At 35.9% G+C, this 23207-nt stretch overlaps 1 protein-coding gene across 2 annotated transcripts in view; it reads left to right on the top strand.

Moving 5' to 3' along the window:
• Positions 1-23207, top strand: part of DNAJB4 (DnaJ heat shock protein family (Hsp40) member B4) — a 37797-nt gene that overhangs the window by 225 nt on the left and 14365 nt on the right. The window contains exon 1 of one of the 2 annotated variants that reach the window (XM_045547690.1): positions 4332-4845. The exons of the other annotated variant lie outside the window; for it this stretch is intronic. The gene's annotated coding sequence lies outside the window, so the exon portion shown is untranslated. Of the gene's footprint in view, positions 1-4331; positions 4846-23207 lie in introns of those variants that run through there. 2 annotated transcript variants of the gene reach the window in all.

Here is a 23207-nt window from a genome sequence, read left to right as displayed (position 1 = left end):
TGTCTCGAGAGCGCTTCCGCCCTGTGGGCGCCGGGAGGAGCGCGCCGAAGACAGCGCGGTTGTGCTCCTGAAAACGTCTGCCTGGCCCAGTGGGAACCCGGCATGATTTTCAGGGTAGTAACGTGTCCCTGTATTTACTTCTAGACTGTCAGATTTTTTATCGTAAGTGGGGATGAGTTCAGGCTGGCCTTTTAGTTCTAGAGCTGATTTTTAAATTTTTGTTTAGAATAATGTGGATGAGGCTTTGACAGTATGACTGCCCTTTTCTTTATCTTTTAAAAACGTGCTTGTTGCTAAAGTTCAGTGGTAGCCAGACTCAAACCTAGTGTTGTACGTGTCCGTGGCCATTTTTATTGAGGTCCTTATAATTAAGAATAGCATCTGTTTCTTGACTAGAATTGACTGTGGCTTCTTACAAGTAGTTTCTCCCAGCTCCAACCTGTGGGTACTCAAATCTAAAGTAATGTTCTGAATTGTCAAAGCAGGGCTAGATTTTTTTTGGTACTTTCTGTGATCTGCTTCAGTTACCAGATAATCTCAGATATTTCTTCAGATCTTCCCGAACATACTGTGGTATGTAATTTACTGTGTTAACAGTAGTAGTTCCAGGAATCATTAGAGTACTTTACAAGTCATCTTCTGTTACTTCAGTGATTTTTTTCCCCCCCGAAATTCTTTCTACTTAAATAAGAATGAGGTTAAATGAACTTTCCCTACTTTGTGGCATTTTGTCCTCTTTGAATTAGGTCTAAAAAACACGATTCCTCTTGCTCCTCATAGAGTAATTAAGAGAAATGTGTGCTGCAGTCTTCCTGGTAACCTAACACTGTGTTCACTTGCTCAAGCCCCCAAATAGGTCAGTTAACTGAACAGTTATATGCACATAGATACACATGGACCATCATTTTTTTCTAATCAGTTTTTCCTACCATCTTATCCATATGGCTCTGATCATCTTTTTCAGTGTTCATAGCTATCCCTTTGAATTTTGGTGGAATTTTACTTGAAAAAGCAGTGAACGTATTGGACTGACTATAGATTTAATCGCAACACTATAGAAAAACTGTAAAAGGAGTGTTGGGTGGTATTGCTAAATAGAAATTTTCCAGCTTTAGCTTGAGAATGTTTTGGTTTTTTTCATACTTTTAAAATTAGACTCATATGCTAATTAGACCTTTTGATCAACTTAATTTTACCAGAGTGATATAATTTACTCTCAAAACAAACTTTATTTCATGTATACCACAATTTACTTAAGTTGTCACTAAATATTGAAAATCAGTAAAGAACTCCATTTCTAACTTTTTTTTTTGTAGATTGTTTGGAAGTTTGGGTATTCTAGAATGGGAACCGATTGGAATCAGTGTAGATCGGGATTTCTCAACTTCAGCACTATTGACATTTTGGACCAGATAATTTTTTGTTTTGCAGTACTACTGCGCATTATAGTGTGTTTAGCAGCACCCTTGGACTCTACCACAGATGCCAGTACTAATCCTCCCACTCATCTACCCACTGCTAGTTGTGACAACCCAAAATGTCTTCAGACATTGCCCTGGGGCCTTGGGGAGTAAAATCACTCCTCATTGAGAACCACCACTCAGCTTTGATTCCTGTCCCTGCCTCTTCCATCTATCAGAAAGACCTGTTGACCATACTGCATATATATATTTTAAATATATTCTAAATTCCATTACTTTTCACCTCTAGTTTCCACCCTAATTCAAGTTACCATTAGCTTACTCGTGGACTGTTAAAGTACCATTCTTACTGATTTCTCTGATTCTACCCTTACATCTCTACAATTTATTTTTGAAGAAATTATGAAATTTTGTACAGAAAAATGTATGGTATATATGTAACAATTGAAAAGTAACAGATACTCATGTTCCCACTCTCCAGGAATATTCTCCAAGGAATAGACCATTCTCAGTACTTTTGAAGCTCAGATACAGTACCTGTATCTGATTATATTACAATGCAGTCCTCATATACATGCTTGATAATTTTTTTAAAAAACATAAATTACATCATCTCACCTATATCAGTTACACTTTAAATCCTATCCTAGGCCGGGTGTGGTGTCTCACACCTGTAATCCTAGCACTCTGGGAGGCTGAGGCTGGTGGATCATTTGAGCTCAGGAGTTCAAGACAAGTCTGAGCAAGAATGAGACCCCGTGTCTACTAAAAAAAAAAAATAGAAATTAGCTGGACAACTAAATATATATATAAAAAAAAAATTAGCCAGGCATGGTGGCGCATGCCTGTAGTCCCAGCTACATGGGAAGCTGAAGCAGTAGGATCACTTGAGCCCAGGAGTTTGAGGTTGCTGTGAGCTAGGCTAATGCCACGGCACTCCAGCCTGGGCAACAGAGTGAGACTCTGTCTCAAAAAAAAAAAAAAAAAAAAGTCCTATCCTAGAGTGGCCGCAGGGCTCCACACATTGAGGCTGCTGTCTCTAAATGCTCCTCCTTCTTATTCCACTCTAGGTATTTGGCCATGTTGCTGTCCAAGATCTTTCCTGCCTCTGAGACTTTACACTTTTATTTGCCTCTGCTTCGTAGGCGCTTAAAAGCCTTCATATGCATTTGTCCTCCTTATTCAGGCCTCACTTGAGATGCTATCTCCTTAGACCACTCTTGATTACTGTGGTTATGCTATTGTGCAGTCTATTCCACTACCATGTTCTCTTTATAGCATTTATCTAAAATTATCTATGTTCTACGTGTTTACTTTTTTTATTGTGTCTCCATTATTAGGATGTAAACTTCTAATGAGCAGGAACCCTGTCTGTTTCCACCGTTGACCAGTGCCTAGTACAGAGTCTTGGCACTCTAGATATTTGTTGAATGGATGAGTATTGAAAAAAAAAATGTACCGCTACGTTTTAGTTGGTTTTTTGACCTTGGGCACATGGCTTAGTGTGTGTCTCAGATTTGTTATACACATAATGACCATAACCTACCTTGTCATCCTCAAATGAGGGATCTGCATTCTTCAGAAATCGTAAAGTTCTATGCAAATGGAAATTGATAATTCTCTTCTGGTATTTCATGTTAAGAAAAGGATAATCAATATATTCTATTTCTGTAAATTTTTTGTATTAAACAGCAGCTATGTTCAAATCTTGGTTTTGGTAAAACTCAGGATCCTGCAAAAACAACCAAATTGTGGGAAAACTGTAGCCAGTGACTTTCTTAGGTGAAATATGTGTTCTGAGTTCACTTAATCTTCTCAAAGCCATTTGTACTTTGCTGGTTACTCTAGCTAATTTTCTTATTCCCCTTTGCAATGTAAATCCTCTTAAAAGTGGATATGTCATAGCTAATAGTCTAAATTTTATTGTGCCTTGAAAGGTAAATTATATCTTATAGTCACACTCTTATTACAGAAATTGTAGAATCAATTATTGGAACTTGGGCAATAGCCTAGAAAAATAAAATTTAATTCCTTTAATATTAAAAAAATTAACTTCTGATATTCTATATTTCATCCTCAGGATGAAGCAAAAGTCAGTGTTTTGGGGCTTATAAAAGTCTAGTAGGAGCTAGGTTTAGTGGCTTATGCCTGTAATCCTTGTACTTTGGGACACCGAGGAAGAAGACTCCCTTGAGGCCAGAAGTTCAAGACCAGCCTGGGCAACATAGTGAGACTGTCTCTACAAAAAATAGAAAAATTAGCCGGGCATGGTGGCACATACCTGTAGTCACAGCTACTTGGGAGGCTGAGGCAGGAGGATCTCTTGAGCCCAGGAGTTTGAAGTTGCAGTGTGCTGTAATGGCACCACTGCACTCCAGCCTAGGTGACAGAGCAAGACCCTTTCTCTTTAACAAAAAAAAGTCTAGTAGGGAGCATCTAGATTTGCCAAGTGACAGAATGAAAAGATTAATAAAGATAATTAAAGGTAGATTATTAAACATACTGGCAAGATTCTTCCTTTTACCTTCTGATTTACTGGTTACCAAATTAAGTGATTCTTTCTTAACATAACTTTTCATTGTTGGAGTTACTAAATTTGTGAAATGTTGACAGATTCTTATTTCTAATAGACCATTATGTGGGGTTTTTTTGTTTGGTTGTTTTTTTTTTTTTTTTTGGAGACAGGGTCTTGCTCTGTTGCCCGGGCTAGAATGCAGTGATGTCATCATAGCTTACTGCATCCTCAAACTCTTGAGCTCAGGCGATCCTGCCTCAGCCTCCTGAGTAGCTGGGACAGGTGCACACCACCACACCTGGCTAATTTTTCCATTTTTTGTAGAGACAGTTTCTCGCTCTTGCTCAGGCTGGTCTTGAACTCCTGGCCTCAAGCAATCCTCCCATCTTTTCCTCCCAACCATAAGACTTTTTGACCAGGCATTTTAGAGTGGCAAAATTGTACATCCTTTTCCTTACTTTATACCCACCACCTACCTCCTAATAATTCCTAGCCAGAGGCCCTTATAACTTTAAGCTGTGTTCTGTCATTTAAACTAGGTCTGTGTTTTTCCAGTGCACAGTCATAACAGATACAGGTTAGATAGGAGGAGGAAAGCAGCAACTTCAAATTAAAGTGATGGTCCAGGATGTTGTTAGGATATTTGATTATTAGGTGACTGATTAGTCTTAATGACTTTTACCTCCCTTCAATTGAATTTCTAGAATTCTATTTCAGACTAAGGTACAAATGGAATGAGGCGCTATTTGCATTTTAAAGGACAAAGGTTTTAACACAAATGTAATTTTGGAACATTATAGAAAATAACAGTTTGACTGGTGTCTAAAACTTGAAGCAGTCCAATGTAGCGGAAAAGACTGGACTTGGTTCCAGAGGATCTAGATTCAAGTCTGACCCATGTGCCCTTTGGTAAGTTACAATTCTCTTTTTCACCAGCATACCAAAAAGAGGGCAATTTAATCTGTTACTGAAAAGTAGCCAATCATTAAAAGATAATAAAAATTTTTGTGTTTTACAGTGTTTTTTGCCTTTCAGAAGTTGCCATAGTGTCATCTCACCCTGAGTTACCAGAAATTTCTTCTCTGATTTGGATGTCAAATTTGATAGTGTTTCCTAATTGAAGGGCTAGTAAAGGACTGAAGAATATTAGGGTATTTCTCATGACCATTGATTTACCCTAAATCCAGCCTTTTACCATCCTTGCCATTTCTACCTATTCATAGAGCTCCTGGGCCTTTGCACATATCTTCCTCTGTGAGGAACATATTTCTGACCTGTTCCATTTTACTGTTGCCTGGTAATTCCCTATATTTTCTAGAAAGCCTGTCTAGAACTCTAATTTATAGATTCCTGTTTGTTCTCTTGTACCATATCATGATAATTATACCATAATACCACTTATTGTTTATTTGGGAATTTCCACTAGATTGTAAGGTCCATGACAGTAAGGGCTGTGTCTTTGTCTTCACATTATCACTGAAACAGCAATAGCTAATATTTAATAATAGCTAATGCTATATCATGGGCATTGTCCTAAGTACTTTACATGTCTTAATTCATTTATTCTCATAACAGGCTTTATGAGATAGGTGCTATTAATATGTTTTTTGCTGGGGTACAGATACATGTTAAGTAACTTGCTCAGGGTCACATATTAGTGTTACAGATGTGATTTGAACTCAGGCAGCCTGACTTGAAAGGATGGAATTGTCTGTAAAAAGGCAATGAAATGTATCTCTTTGTAATTTATAGGGTATGGTTCACAATTTAGTATTTTTTATTTGAATTTTTAAAATCCTTGCATTAGTTTTTATCAAGACGTAGGCCAAAATTCTTCATGGGAAGCCAGCTCTTGTAAAGAAATAAAAATAGATTTAACTTCAAATTTAAAGAACCCATTTGTTGTGTAACATGATTTAAGGTTTCTGTGCTGTTAATTGCATTGGATGGGTTAGTAATATGCCTTACATACTGCTTATTACTGCTTTATGGTATGTGTGTGCATACATAAAAGTATATGTGTGTATATATGTATATATACACACACACATACATGGTAATGATTGACAATTAGTGTCATTTTTCAAATACATTGTTCAGGGGATTTATGTATTTGTAGTGCATCACTAACTAGATTGTAAGCCTCTTCAAGGCAAGGATAGGATTGATTAATTTTCTTCCTGTATTACCACACAGCACCTATCATAGTGTTTGTGCTGTTTGTGTATTGGATTCCTCTACAAAACAGCCCATCTACCAAAAGAAGCATATCACAAAGAGTTTCTTTTTTTTTTTTGAGACAGAGTCTCACTCTGTTGCCCAGGATAGAGTGAGTGCCGTGGTGTCAGCCTAGCTCACAGCAACCTCAAACTCCTGGGCTTAAGGGATCCTACTGCCTCAGCCTCCCGAGTAGCTGGGACTACAGGCATGCGCCACCATGCCCAGCTAATTTTTTCTCTATATATTTTTAGTTGGCCAGATAATTTCTTTCTATTTTTAGTAGAGACGGGGTCTCACTCTTGCTAAAGCTGGTCTCGAACTCCTGACCTTGAGCGATCCTCCCGCCTCGGCCTCCCAGAGTGCTAGGATTACAGGCACGAGCCACCGTGCCCAGCCCACAAAGAGTTTCTAGATTAGACTCTTATGAGAATTCTGAATAAAATGCTTTATAGTTTAATCTTTGAGGACAATTAATGTTTGAGACAAAAGTTCTATTCATGAAAATGTGACAAATTTTTTCTGCTTTTTAGGATCAGTGAAGATGGAAAGAATACCTAAGAGGTTATTAAAATGTCATTCCCAACTTTACAGTATTCTTCAAATCTAATAAGAAAAGAGACATCCTTACTGTATTATACAAAAGGCCTCTTTGAATATAAATAGAGTATTTGTTTGGCTAGCTGCATTCATTCTTTGGTAGGATCTCTCTTTTGACCAGGATCATAGGAGCTATAACACAGCATCATAGGATATATAAGAAGTTGAATATCACTTTTTAGTGAGCAAAGTTTAGAGCTCTCTGCCCCTGCTGGTGAGACATAACACTCCAACTTCCCGTTATTTTAGGTAATAATGCTAGGTTGAATATTTGAAACTCTTGAAAGCATCTGTCTCAAGAAAGTGGGCTTACCACCTAGTTCTTGAGTGATTTTAGCTTATTCTATAGCATGCATTCCAATAATAACAAAGCTGCCTTAGATATGTGTAATAATACATATAGTTTACTTTAAAGTGGTCCTATACTAATTCCCCAGATGTTTCCAAAGCTCTGTCTGCACAGCTATCTAGAAGACTTTTTTTTGCATGTTGCATCAAAACCAAATGTTTAAAACAAATTCACATATTTACTGTTCTTATTCTTCTTTTATTTTGTGGTCAAAAACATACTTATTTTTTCCTTTCCGTACTTTGATCATGTATTTAGATATCAGTTCCTTCTATTACATTTATCTTTTTTATTAACTTAGCTAAACAAAAAATTCAGATTAAAAAAAAACATGTTTTTTCATGAAACTTAACGTGACTAACCAATTCTGATCTTTTACTCAGTGGTTATCTGCATTGCTTATAGGGAGCGTTTTAAAAATTTGAAGGGTAGCTGCAACTTCTATGCCCAGAGACTGATCTAACTGGTCTATATTTCAATCTGTAAAAGCTTCCTGTAAAGCTTCCTTAATCCTTAAATGCAGACATCTTTGAGAACCACTGAAATATAACTGAAGTCTACAAGCTCTGGCAGACTTTTGTTTATTTTTAATGGCTTTCAGTTTGTTTCTAGTTATCAGTATATAGTCTTGAGATGAATGTAAGGTCTAGAAACATTTTCTATTTTTGAACTATTAAAATAATTAAATGCAAAGCCATTAGACTGAGGTGGCTCCAGAGCTCTGGCTTCCTACATTAGCAAACTGAAACCTAACTCAGTGTAAACTGTCAACCAGTCAGAAACTGCTAACTAACCTGTAACTAGGGATTTTTCAGTGGAATGATCCAAATCAGGCTGTTGCTCCACTTTAACCAATCAAATATTTCCTTTGCCTTGCTTCTGTATTCATCCTATGAAAGCTTTTCCTTCCTACTCCTTCAGCCCTAAACCATTGAATCACTTTCAATTTGGACTGCCTGATTGAATCAATCGAAAGTTTATCTTAACAGAGCCCTATCAACTTTTTGTTATCTGGACTAAAGCAGTGTTTCTTAACCAAGGGTCATCAGTTACATCTGTGGTGGTTTTTAGAAAAATGCAGATACCTGAGCCCCATTTGGACCTACTAAATCATGTTTTAGGGAATCTGCATTTCATTTTTTTCCAAAAGTGAGCATCATAGCTGACTCGTAGGCTTTCTAATCACGGTTTGAAAACTGCCCTTTTTACACAAAAAGTATTTAATAAACATTTGGAGAATTAAACCAAATTAAAATTTGTTTCCCCAGCTAGATTGTAGTAAATGTTATAAACACAGAGACTTTGTCCTCTCCCTTTTCCCTTCTGTTATAAAAGAGGGCTGGCCAAGGACTCGTTTTTACTTTTTGGTTTGCCCTATATGTCTTAGTGCTTTTATGTTGGTAAAAGTTTATTAACTATAAAGTTGAATTCTTTATTCTTCTACTTATCATTTTCCTATTAATACAAAGCTAGAGTGCAACAAATTGTTGAATATATGGTTATGAATGTTGGGGACCTTTGAGGCCAGATGGCACCGAGAGGTAGCTTCATTCAAACTTTTCTTGAGTATGAGACTTGGAAAGACCTTGAAGATCATCTAGTCCATTTCTTTCATTTTATGGTAAAGGAAACTGTGACCTAGATTGCTTGAGTTGCTTGTATTAATACAAAGCGACAAGATTAATTGCAGAGCCAAGACTAGATTCCTAATCCAGTGCTCTTTATTTCATGAATTATATTCTATATGAAGCAGCGGGTTTGTTGTTTCAGGTGGAGGTTTTCTGCTCCTTAGGTACAAAGGCAAGAAGAATCTATGCAGAACTAAGAACATCTTGATTTTTGTAATCAGGACATCTATATTTACCTACATTTTGTTCTGAAAATAGATTATTGAAAGATGAAGGATCTCTGCCAATGAAATCCTTAACTAAAGATGAGTGTGTGTGAGATATAAGACTCACTTGATAAACAATTTTATTGTTTTTTAGTGAAACTTTGCTCCTCTGTTCTGACATTTCCATGTCTCTATTTATAGAAGTGATCTCTTTGGAATTTGCCTTCTGATTCCATTCTTTTATGTGGCTTCATATTAACTGATATTCTCACTTCATCTTAAAACAATGTATTTGAAGGGATATGTACTTGAGAAGAAAAAGGAATTAAACTTTTTAGAAACATCTGAAGGTACTATTTTCTTGTGATTTATCGTGATCATTGTTTATGCCAGGTTATCTAATTGTAGCAACTAATGATACTAATTTTTCAAGATAGAATCGTAATTTTTTTTTTAATTTAAAAACATGTAGTTTTAAAATAAACTTCTTTTAGCCAGGACAGAAATTACTTTCAGATTCTTAACTTTGCTCCTTAACTACGTACTGTGATACCAATGAAGGTCAAGAGATTTTAGTTAGAGCCTTTAAAAGGTAAACTCTTAAGGACAGGGGCTATCTTGCTTTTGAGATTAGCATAATGCCTGGCATCTAGTAATTGCTTATTTATTAATTTATTCAATTCAACAAAAATGCTAGGTATTATTTTAGGTGTTGGAGATATAGTAGTAAACAAAATAGACAACTGCCCCACCCTCTGGAACATACTAATGTGTCAGTATTGAATGAAATCATGAATCACTTTGCAAAGATTCTCTATTTGTTTTCAGGCAATTATTTGCATCAGTCTAATAAATAATAGTCAGAGTTTTTGAAGAAATAGATTGAAGAGTTAGAATGGGAGAAACTGAATGATCAATAGATCATTACTTCATTAAACATTTATTTCCTAGTGTATGTTAAATTATTTGAAATGATCTCATGAATGCTAGTCATTCGGTCTTGTCTTCTGTTTGTAATGCTGAGTAAAGGCTTCAGTTTGCTGGCCAGGCCATAATCGGGGAACTTAGATTAGATACCACTGAGTGCCTCTGACTGTGCTGGCCCAAAACTCTGTATACCAAAGTTCTAGTTTACTTGTTTATTGCCCATTCCTCACACTAAGTGTGAATTCCACAGGGCACCTTGTCTATTTTAGTCACTACTACAGGGTGTCCCAAAAGTTGCCATACATAGGGAAATAGTAGCTAAATGTACCTTTATTTACAAAATATTGATTACAAAATTTTTCCTTTGTATGGCAACTTTGGGGACACCCTGTATATCCTAAGTGTACAAGATAGTGTGTGGCATATAGTAGATGTTAGTAAATATTACTGTGTTAATCCTTGCCCACTCAAAATGCAATTTCCTCCCTACTCAGCCATAGCCTGCATCCAGACATCATCCAGACTACTCAAGCAATAAAAATCTTCAACTCTGATAATCTCCTCTCAAGAAGATCTCTTATCAGTTTAGCTTATTTACTATTGTACTCAGTCTGTTGTTCCTCTAGTCTTTTGACACTTCCTTTTCTTTCAATCTCGGTTACTTCCTGGCTTTAATTTGCCAGTAGCTGCAGTAATTCTCAACTCCCACTCCCCTTTACCTTCCAGTTGTGTCCACTCTTTAAATCCACAGCTCTTAATCAGTTCAAATAGACCTTGGAGTCAGATGAGCTTCATTTCACCATTTGCTACTTAAGTGACCTTACTAAGTTATTTAACCTTTTTGAGTCTGTTAGCTCTTTGGTACCCTGAGCCTTGTTATAAAAATTGAATGAGATGATTGTATCCAGGTACTTCTGACCACAAATAATAAAAACCCTTATTTAGTGGCTTAAATAATAACAAAAAACCCAGGAGCAGTGTGACTCTAAGACTGATTGATTTAGTGATTCAATTTATGAGGTATCCATGTTTTTTTCATCTTTATCCTCCGCCATCCTCAGCTTGTTGGCTTAGCTTCCCTAATGATTGTATAATTGTTGCCACAGTTCTAGGTGTCATGCAGTCATGATTGTTAAATGCAAGAAGAAAGTTTCTTCTACTGACATCTCCCCTCACCCCCAACTACCAATCAGATTAACTTTGTCTTGACTAGAGCTGAGTCACAGGCTTACTCTATCAAGTGTCATGCTTGGTTTTGAATAAATAAGATTCATCTCCTAGGTTGAGGGAGGGAGAGGCCACACTTTCCTAGTATTAGTTATTACTACTACATTTGTGAGTCCTAGAACTCTATCCTTTTTTTCCCTATCTGTATTCACTCTAGTAATTTAATTTAGTTTCGTGGGTTTAAAGATCATTCCCAAATTTTTATCTTGTGTCTAGACTGCTTCTTTGAATACCAGACTCATCCAACTGTTTACCAGAATTTCCATGCATCTTAAAACTAGTATGTCCAGTATTAAGTTCCCTAATTTACCCCTTCTCTTCTGTTTTAGTAAATAGCAGTTCTATTCTCATTTTGCTGAAGCTGAAAAACCTTGGTGTCATTATTGATTTCTTTGATTTCTCTCATATCCCATGTCTGATTCACCAGGAAATCCTATTGACTATACCTTTAAAATAGATCCAGAAATTGACCACTTCTCACCACCTCCACTGCTACCTCATGGTCCAAACTATCTGAATTATTACAAGGCATTCTTATTGGTCTTCCACTCTTGCTCCTCATCCTACTCTAATCTTAGCAACCATAGTGATCCAAAAACTCACCAATGTCTTCTCACCTTCCTTCAGAATACAAGTCAAAGTCTTTAGTGGTCTGTAAGGCTCTATATTGCAATGATTCCTCTGACACCCTTTCAACCCCTTCACCATCCCTGTCCTTCTGACTCAGCTACGCTAGCCACCTTGCAGTTCCTCAAAGATACCTGGCATTCCCTCACTTCCAGGCTTTTGTGTTTGGTATTTGCCTCTACCTGGTATGTTCTACCACATACATACATAGCTTTCCTCCTTTCAGGTCATAGTGCAAATGTCATTTTCTCTGTGAAGTTATTTCTGGCTACCCCAGCTAAAATTTTAATCTCCTTTTTCCGTTTTCTAGTTTATTTTTCTTAGCTTCTACTGTAATCTAACTCACCTTATAGTATTTTTAAAAATCTTTTTTTATTATACCTCCCCCATCACCACCACCAATACTACCACTAGCATGTAAGGAACATGAGGCAGGGATTTTTGTTCATACTGTATCCCTAACACCCAAAAAGGTGCCTACGCATATGAAAGGTCCTTAATAAAATATTTGTGAAGAAATGAATGAATTGTCTATTCATCATAGTTTCTGGTTTCAGCTGGGTCCTTAGTGGGATTTATTAATTCTTGTTTCTGATCAGCTTCTTGCGTATTTCCCGTAATTGCTATGCCAAACTATGACCATTGTTATCAAACACCCTACTTTACTCTCAACTCCTTGCAGTTTCCCTCTCTCCCTTTCTCTCTCTCATATCTCATCTTTCTTTATATTGTTGTTTTCCTTTCTTATCTTAAATCCTTCTTTATCCTTTCCTTACTGCAACTTTATCTCCTTTCCTTCAGACAGCTTTTTCAAAATATTTAAATTTACTATTCCATTTTCATTTCCCTCTTAATGTTCAATTGGCTGCATTCTGGCATTTGCTTTTATTGCTCACAATTCTGTCTACCTCCTAGAATTGTGAGAGATTAAATGAGGTTATGTGTGTTTTTAGAATGATATTTGTACACAGTTAATATTTCTTTTTGAGTGCTTACCAGAATTAGCTATTAGTACTGAAACCAGAATCATTCTCATGCTTGTGGATGCTTTTCTATCACTGTTCTTTACTTCCCTATATCTTTTACTTTCTGTCTTTTGGTTCTGGGACACTAGTGGTTTTAGGATGCCTTCAGCCCCAAGTAACAATCTCTTAAGAAGTCGAGTGATAGGTGGTTCCAAGATCAATTCAGATATTGCAACAACCCTATCAAGAACTCAGGCTCTTCCTATCTTTGTATTCTGCCATTCTCATTGTGTCACAGATGTCTATCTTCAGGGTTGTAAGATAGCAAGCATCGAATTTTCATTATCTGAAAACAGGAAGGAAGTGCTGGGGCTTCTCCTGGGAGGAAAATCCCCAGAGCATTTCTTTAACATCTCATTGGCCAGAACCATGTCAGACATCTAGCCCTCCACCAATCACTAACAAAAGGAATGTGATTGCTATGATTGACTTAAACCAACTGTGAGCCATTCTCCAGGGACTAGAGGAGGCTCCCATCTTCCTTGAGTTCATTACTCTGTTCCTGGAAGAAATTAGATATCTGCTAGCCAGAAAGAAGATGTGAATGGCTGTTTGGTAGGTAACCAACAGGATCTGCCATACCATTTTCACCTGGTTGATCTCTGATGGTTCCTTCATAGTCTTTGCATTGTCTCCTCTTGATTGATATGCCCCTCAAATGCTGGTCATCCCAAAGTTCCATCTTTGATTCTTTTCAAAAATTATTCCTTCACACTATAAAATACCACTTGAGTTAGGATCCTTTCTAAATCTTTACCTCTAGCCAAGATTTCTTTTCTAAGCTTCAGTTCAGAATATCTAACTGTCTCCTGGACATCTTCATCCACATTCAATGCAAGTGAATATCATACTAGGTTTTAGGGAGTCAAAAATTAAGTAAACCTTGCCGTGTATTATTTTACATTTTAGTTGGGGGACTTAGCCAGAGATATAAGTTATTACAACGCAGTAGTAATTAGGAATGCTGTCTTATAGCAATAAAATTTACTAACTATCAAAGTAGCATAGATGAAGGGCTAATTTAATAGGGTTATAGGCATGTTCGCAGTGGAACTTGTCTTTCCCTTCAAATGTGCTTTTATATTTTACACTTTCATTAGCAGGAACCGTACACACCTTTGTCAACCCAGAAATGAGCAATCTGAAATCCTTATCCCCACATCCAGCTGGTTGGCAAATTGTGCAGATTATATTTAAGTAATATTTCTTATTACTTAAATTTACCTATTTGTCTCTTTATATTATAGTCATCTTACTTTAGGTTCTAGAAATTACCCGTCTCTTTAATTCATTCACTCAATAAAAGTTTATTAAACAGCAATGTATTGTAAAGGCCTTGTTCTAGAAATAAAAAAGAGAATAAAACAGGATCCCTCCGGGAGGTTATAACCCAGTGGGCAAGGCATAAGCAAACAGATGGTTATGCAGGATGATACGTGATAGAGTGGAGCTATGGGGAAAAGTGTGAGAGCTCAAGGTCAGGGGAACCTAAGCCAAGCTGGGGTTCATAGGAACCCAACTAGAGCCTGAGTCTCAAAGCAAAGTAAGCTAGGTGAAAGGCTCCTGGAGTAGGGAAGAGGGCAATACAGCTACACCCCCCCCCCACTTTGCATACATATAACAACTATCACTTCAAAGGCATTGCCTTTGGTGCCTGTGTACTTGCTCCAAAACAATTTTTTTGTTTTTGTTTTGTTTCTTAAGAAAATATAGAAGATCAAAACCAATTTTGTAACTGGTCATAGTTAATTTAGAAGATTCTCAGTAGTGGCACATCATTATACAGTTGATTCTCATTTTTCACTAATTCCGTATTTGTGAATTCTCCTATCCACTACAATTTATTTGTAACCCCAAACTCAGTACTCATGCTTTTCAGGTCATTTGCAGACATGTGCATGTGCAGAGTGGCAAAAACTTGAATGATATGAACTAGCTGAGGTAGAACAAGTCAGTGTTTTGCCCTCATTTTAGCTCTCATAATGTAAACAAGTCTCCATTTCATGATTTAGTGCCACATTTGTTTCAATTTTATGCTTTTTGTTGGTAATTTCAGTATAAAATGGCCCCCAAGCTTATGCTGAAGTTCTGTCCAGTGTTCCTAAGGACAAGAAGTCTATGATGTGCCCTTTGGAGAAAATACATGTGTTAGAAAAGCATCATTCAGGCATGAGTTACAGTGCTGTTGGCCATGAGTTCAATTTCAATGAGTCAAAGTATACCAAAAAGATGCCTTTAGCCAGAAAAATACAAATAAAAGAGGTTATGTATTGATCAGTTCTTGAAAATGTGACCAGAGTCTGGCAGGAACCTAACTTATGTATTTCCTTTAGGGGTGATGATTCAGTAGTTGCTAATTCTGTATTTGTAGTGATTTTATAGAACATAACTATGGCAAATGTTTTATAGAACATAACTATGGCAAATCAGAATCAACTACTTCAGGGAAAATTTGATTTGCAGAAACAGCCAAAGTTATTTATGGCCAGGCATGGTGAGTTAGATGGGAATGGTCGAGCCAAACAATACAGAGGTATGATTGTTAAGCTGGGTTTCTCAACCTTTTAAATACATGCCCCCGCTTTTGATAAACATCTCATACCCCAAATATGCAGGAATGTCCAGATTAAGAATCAGTGTACAAGTTTTATTTTAAGATAAATAAAAAGATGACCTTTATTTTCTGAGTGCTTATAATAGAAACTATAGTTTTTAAAGTTTGCCGGATACAATAAAATTTTATTATGTTTCGTGATTTTTTTTTAGACTGTCCTCTCCCTCCAGTCAAGAATAATTTGTATAAAGCAGGACTCAGCAAACATTAAGGGCCAGGCAGTAAATATTTTAGGCATTGTGGAACATATGGTCTGTGCTGCAACTACTCAAACCCTACCACTGTATGGCAAAAACAGCAATAGATAATAACTTATTTTATATATTTATAGTATAAACTCCTTGAGGGCAGGGACTATGCCTTCTACTAGTAGTTTTATCCTTCATGGCACATATAACAATATAACACAGTAGAGTGTCAATAACTTGCCTTGACATACTGATTTGGCCTAGATAATAAAAAGGCTACATTTTTTTAAATATTAAAAACTTTAAAACCCATCCATTTGAAATTAAATTATTTTAGAAATCCTAAATTTTTTTCTCTTATCAATAAATCTTCCTCTTTAGGCAATTATAATAGTTGGAGCTCATTGTATTTTGGAATTAGGCAGTCAGTGACCTAGTTTTATAGTAGTTGGTGAATACTATAGAACATGTTGGCTTTTTTTTTTTTTTTTTTTTGAAACGGTCTCACTCTGTTACCTGGGCTAGAGTTCAGCGGCATCATCATAGCTCACTGCAACCTCAAACTCCTAGGCTCAGATGATCCTCCTGCCGTAGCCTCCCAAGTAGCTGGGATCATAAGTGCAAGCCACTGTACCTGGCTGGCTTATTTTCATAAATGTTCTAATACTTATTTATATTTGGTAGCTGTCATTAAAGTCTTTGAATAATAGTTAAGTCTCCATAGTAGCAGTAGTTTATTATGCTTTCAAGGATACAACATATTATAAAGATAATTCATAGTTCGAATTTGGTACTGATTTAAATTAAAAGAAATCATTTTAGAATCATAAACAATTGGAGAGCTAAACAAACTTGCTAGATAATCAGTTTGTTGCAGTCTTGGCTAAGAGCCTAACAGTTCAGTGAAATAACAGCATGTTCTCTCCTTCCCCTGCCTCACCTCTTACGCTACAGACATTTTTTTTTCTCTGTATTATGTGTCTTACTCTTAGGAGTTATTGTTTTCACTTTGGCCGCAGACTGCTGCCCTCTTTCTGACTGGCCAGTTAAGATGCTTTCTCTGGCCACACATAAGAGAAACGTTAGAAAAGAGGAAAATGAAAATCACATAAATTCCTCATTTCCTAGTGTTGCTTTTACGCCAGCATTAAGAAATTACACGTTGACTGAGCATATGTAAATAAAGCTATTCCCACTACTTTAAATGTAAAGTATTATTTCAGAAGAATCCTCATATTTTTTAGGTAGATGAAAAAAGGAATATTAGTAAAAATGAACTTCTCTTTAGAGTTCACCGGTTAAGACTTTATTCCCCCTAAGTGTGCATCTGAGATATATATATATATATATGTATTGATAATATACTTGGGTTGAGGTTAATAGGCTGAGGTTTCTGAAAATTGGATCATAGCACTGGTGATTAGAAGGGACCACTAGATCTGCACTGTCCAACATAGTAGCCACTAGCCATATGAGGCTGTTAAGCTGGGAAATGTGGCTATCTGCATTGAAGTGTTGTGTAAGTCTAAACTATATAATGGATTTTGAAGACTTAGTACCAAAAAACGGATGTAAAGTATCTCATTGATAATTTGTATATCAATTACATATTGCAGTGATATCTTGGAATTACTGGGATAAATAAAATACATTATTAAAATTAATTTCACATATTTCTACTTTTTTTAAAGTGTAGATTCTAGAAATGTTTAGCTTATGTGGCTTGCATTTGTAGCTTGCTTTATATTTCTTCTATTGGACAGCACTGATCTAGTAAGTTTGTGTAATTTTTCAACATAGTCAAAGTATCACAATCAAATATTAGTTTATCAGAACCCATTTAAAATGATCTAGAAATTCTTTAGTTTCTTTTGGCTATCTTAATGTTTAAAATTAGTGTAAACTACACTTTATTTTAAATGATTCCAAAATGCTAGGAAAGTATGAGATTAGCGCACTGTATGTTCACTAGTCTACTAGTAATCTTTTCAGGGACTTCTTATAAAAGAGGGTAAGAAAGAAGGGCTAGTTGTTACTTGGATATTTTATTAGGATACATTTTATATCATCACTGTTAGAATAAAGTTTTATACTCCAAAAAAAAGGAAATGATTTTTTTAAGTATAAAATATTTCTGATCCCTGGCTATCTCCAGATAACTCTACTAATTTTTGTAAACTTCTTAAAGCAATTTTATTTTGTGAATTTTTTAAAGGCATGTACTTTTTAATTTTTTGAATTTCATTTTATATCTTTTTAAAAGACCATTAGATCAATAAAATTAAATGCATATATTCTATTATAGTGCTTTGTGCAGGGAAAGTGTAAAAACAAGCAGTGACACAGTATCAAAATTTGAAAACTTTGGGAATTACTAATATAACTACAGTGATAAAAGTCCTGGGAAATTTAGGTGATAGAGACAATAGTCCAAGGAGAATTATGAATAGTAAAGCTCTTCTTCCTATCAACCATTTTAGGTTAGCTTGACTTTTATTTTTGCTGTGGAAATTTACAAATTATTAATAAAACTTGAAGAACTGTTTATCTTACTAAGACAACCAAAAAAGTAATTTCACTGTTTTTTAAATAAATGGACATTTAAGAAATGAAGCAAGCTTTTAAAATAATGTTTGTTTCAAAGGCCAAACAACTGAATTAGGAATTTTTGAAAAGCATGAAAGAGCAGTCATCGAGTATGACATTAAAAACTTTCAATAGACTGGGCATGGTGGCTCACGCCTGTAATCCTAGCACTCTGGGAGGCCGAGGCGGGAGGATCGCTTGAGGTCAGGAGTTTGAAACCAGCCTCAGCAAGAGCGAGACCCCCCTCTCTACTAAAAATAGAAAGAAATTAGCTGGGCAACTAAACATATATATAGAAAAATATTAGCCGGGCATAGTGGCGCATGCCTGTAGTCCCAGCTACTTGGGAGGCTGAGGCAGGAGGATTGCTTGAGCCCAGGAGTTTGAGGTTGCTGTGAGCTCGACCGACCCCACGGCACTCTAGCCTGGGCAACAGAGCAAGACTCTATCTCAAAAAAAAAAAAAATTTTTTTTTCAACTATCTGTCCATAACTTTTTTCTCTCACCTTTGTAGGGTGAGCTTTTCTAGCTCCTATGCGTTAATCTAACCACTCTTTTTGCTGTATCATATACATTTTATGCTCTTTTGCTTCTAGGCTTTGTGTTCCTGGTCCAAATCACAAACCCTCCACCTTCCTCTCTTTCTTTCAAAATCTTCCAATCATTTAAGACCTTGCTCGTATTTTTCTTTTCTGAAACCTTTCCTATCCTTGCCACTCCAGCCCAAGATGAGGAAAATAATTAACATTTGTATAATATTTCACTCTTTGTAAAGCCCTTTCATTTATTTTCTGATTCTTTTTGTCAATCTAATGAGGTAGGTGATGTTATCCATTTTATATATAAGAGAATGGAGACTCAGAAAATACATGACTTTCCAGAACTCATAAGGATACAAAGTAGCAAAACTAAGAATACTGTAGCAGTCCCCAACCTTTTTAGCACCAGGGAGGATTTTCATGGAAGACAATTTTTCCATGGACCAGGGAGGGGTAGGATGGTTTCAGGATAATTCAAGTGCATTACATTTATTTTGCACTTAATTTTTATTGTTATAACATTGTAGGCCAGGCTCGGTGGCTCACGCCTGTAATCATAGCACTCTGGGAGGCCGAGGCAGGTGGATCGCTCGAGGTCAGGAGTTCAAGACCAGCCTGAGCAAGAGCGAGACCCCATCTCTACTAAAAATAGAAAGAAATTATCTGGCCAACTAAAATATATGTAGAAAAAATTAGCCGGGCATGGTGGCACATGCCTGTAGTCCCAGCTACTTGGGAGGCTGAGGCAGAAGGATTGCTTAAGCCCAGGAGTTTGAGGTTGCTGTGAACCACGGCACTCACTCTAGCCAGGGTAACAAAGCGACACTGTCTCAAAAAAAAACAAAAACAAAAACAAAAAAAACATTGTAATATATAATGAAATAATTATACAACTGATAGGTTGGGGACCCCTGGAATACTGAACCAAATCTTCTCATTTCAGGTTTATGCTCTTCTATGCCATGATTGTCTCAACTCCTATAATAATTAAGTACCATTTATTTGGCCATTGCTCACTGTCTTTGTATTATACTTCATTGAATTTGACTGTTAGCTTTAGGCCTGAAGAGATTGGGTTTAGATTTGTATGTGGGGAAAGGGAATAAATGGAAATAGTGAAGAGAACTGAATACGTTTCTTCTTGATAATAGAATCTAAGTAGATCATCAAGAGCTCCATATCAGCCCATTTACTTTTCTGAAAGCTTATAATCTGCCTGTATCTTTTAAAAAATATGATATCCAGGGCCAGGCTTGGTGGCTCACTCCTGTAATCTCAGCTACTCAGGAGGCTGAGGCAGGAGGATTGTTTGAGCTCAGGAGTTCCAGGTTACAGTGAGCCATGATCATGCCACTGCACTCCTGCCCTTCCTGGGTGACAGAGCAAGACCCTGTCTCTTAAAAAATATGTATATGGTATCCAGAATTACTCTTTTTCCTCTAGCCAAAATAACTAACTACCTTTTTGTGGAACTTTGGTATAATTTTTAAGGCAGAACTAAACAGGAAGGCCTTCCCTGATCACTCTGACTAAAGTATATAGCCCCTCTTCATCAAGCTCCATCTCAGTAATATTTTCTTTAAAGCTCTTAAAACTGACTGAAATTATCCCATTTCATTATTTAACTTGTTTATTGTTTGTCTTCTCCTACTGAGAAGACAATATACAATTCAATATAAGTTGAATGAGAGCAAGGATGGTATCTGTCTAGTTGATAACATCTGAAATAGTGTGTGACACAAATAAGCACTCAGTAAATATTTACTGAGTGATTGAGTTACTTTATTCATAGGAAATGTGTACTGTGATAACCATCTTTTTAAACAGTTTATGTAGCACCCATCAAGTACTATAAAATGGGTGGTCAATAGCATTTATAATAGCATTAAAATTCCAAATATAATGAGTCCAACCTACTGCAGTTGCCTAAAGAAGGATATTTATAGATATGAGGGAAAAAAGTAGGATTTTTATAACAATTTAATTTTAAATAGATGGGGTTTAGTCTTGCAACCTAGATGGGATAAGAACTGAAGTTCTTTAAAAATTTCTCTATTTTCCCCTAAAACTGCATTTGTAGCCACTATAAAATTTATATCTATTATAACTATTATGCTCAATGTCTGAAGCCTTTCCACAGCAATGAAAATTTAGAGTCTGAGTTCCAAACTTAAGCATTAAGCATTTGCTGTACAGAAATCTATGGTAATGATGCCTCTTAGTGTTTGAAGGTTTTTTAGGAAAGTATAACATGTAGAGGTAAGGTATAGTTCATTATTAAATAGCCAATAGTTAAATTTTATGTAATTACTTAGATAATATCTAAAAATCAGGTTGAATATTAGATTAGACATAGCTTAATACTCCTTAATTTTACGTTCATATTGGGATAATGTCTATTTAAGTATTGTTAAGAATATAATGGCTCATAATTTAGATTGTAGCTATAGAAAATTTCTTTGAAATCCTATCTTGTTTTGAATATCAGATGGGTATGCACATATAAAGATTACATGTGAGAAAGCATATGGAAGTGTTTTATTATATAAACTAAAGTATTATATAAATGCTATTATTATGGGAAAGGCATAGAACAGGGTTTTTTTTTTGGTTTTTTTGGGTTTTTTTTTAGCACTGTGTGAAAAGACACTAAAATTCAGTGTGATAAAGGTCTGAAAAGGGAACTTGGCAAAGGGCATGATCTTGGACGATGCCTGAATCCTTCAGGGATGATTCTGGTAGTTACTTCAATGCTTTATGTCAAATAAAACTTACTGAGTAAAAGAAGACTGTTTGTCAATAGACCTCCAAGTAGTAGCAAAATGGTTTGTATAATTTAAAACAATGAAAATAACTTATACATGTATGTCATAATATAAATTTTACTGTTTTCACATGTATTATCTCCTCTGATTCTCACAGCTCCTTTGTGAGCTAGGAATTCGGAAACATTAAACAATTTACCTTAGCAGACCAGGATATTTCAGTATAATGAAATTAAAAAACAAAACAAAACTAAATTACTTTCCTTTTAAGTGTCAGAGCTGAGATTAGAAACCAAGCATTCAAATTCTTAGGTCTTTATTCTCTAATTTATTCTTTAGACATTTGTAGCCCCTTTATGCTAGTCCTCTAACAGAAATGAAAGATTCATGATAAATATTAATAATAGTTTCCCCCAGGCAACTTTCAAGTAATTCAGTATGACTGAGGTGTGTGAGGCATTGACAGAAATTGAGGCTGGAAAGGCTGAAATCTTCTGACTGCAAAGTCAAAGATATATATTTTAAGAATATAAATATTGTAATTGAAATACAATGAATGCTACCTATGTGAAATTTTAATGATTTTAAGTTTTAACAGTCAAGATGAATAAATAGCAAATATTAACTGGGATATATGGAAAGAGCCACTTATTCTTAGTTGGAAAGCTCTGTGTGTGTATATGCTTGTAAACAAGGACATTTTGTTATACATATGGTATAGTGATTTTTTTCTAGAAAAAAATTGTTCTAGTGCATATGATATTATTGTCATCAAAAGAGTAACTAATACTTCCATAGTCCTCACTATGTGCCAGTCACATTTAAGTATATCACACATTGATCTCACTTAATCCTTACAACCCTACAAAGTTGATATTAATGTTAACCCCATTTGACAAATGAGGAAACTGAGTCACAGAGATACAAGTTCAAGGCCACAGAGTTACCAGGATTCTAACCCAGGCAGTCTGCCTCCAAAATCAGTGCTTTTAACCACTGCACTATCAGTATTCCCTGGTGTGAGCTTTGCAGTTTTATAATCACTGTGATATACTTGTATTTGAGGTTATATATTCAATGATCTAAAGCACTATTAACAAGATATAAAAGAGCTTCAGTTTCTTTGCTTATTTTTGGATATGAAGTATTGGGGAATGGAAGTCATAATTTTGTAATATGAATTGCTTATGAGAAATTTCAGGACAAAATGTGATCCATTTAAGAATTAAATATTGGCAGAAAAAGTTTTTCTTTTTTAATTAATTTTAGTAGAGACAGGGTCTCGCTTTTGCTCAGGCTGGTCTCGAATTCCTGAGCTCAAATGATCCTCCTGCCTTGGCCTCCCAGAGTACTAGGATTACAGGCGTGAGCCACCGCGCCCGGCCCCAGAAAAAGTTTTCAACAGGCGCATTGGTAAAATATTAGAAGTGACTTGTCCTCAAGCATTTAAGCGATGATCTGAATTTTATTTATTTTTTTATTTTTTGAATTATAAATAGAGATGGGGTCTCACTCTTGCTCAGGCTGGTCTCAAACTCCTTAGCTCAAGCGATCCTCCTGCCTCGGCCTCCCAGAGTGCTAGGATTATAGGCATGAGCCACCACACCTGACCAATCTGAATTTTAATAGAAATTTCTTCTGAGACTCTAGAAGGCATCCTATCTTCCTCTGTACTAATTTATTATAAACTGAGAAATTATTTGTGAGTTTGAAAAAAGAAGACATTATATATGAATAAAGCCAAAGTAGATGATGAAGATGGCATCAATTGAA

This window comes from Lemur catta, chromosome 3 (assembly GCF_020740605.2).
Source record: "Lemur catta isolate mLemCat1 chromosome 3, mLemCat1.pri, whole genome shotgun sequence".
Classification (NCBI taxonomy): Eukaryota; Metazoa; Chordata; class Mammalia; order Primates; family Lemuridae; genus Lemur; species Lemur catta.
The sequence above is the reverse complement of the archived record's forward strand: the minus strand, read 5'-3'. Positions and strand labels throughout refer to the sequence as shown.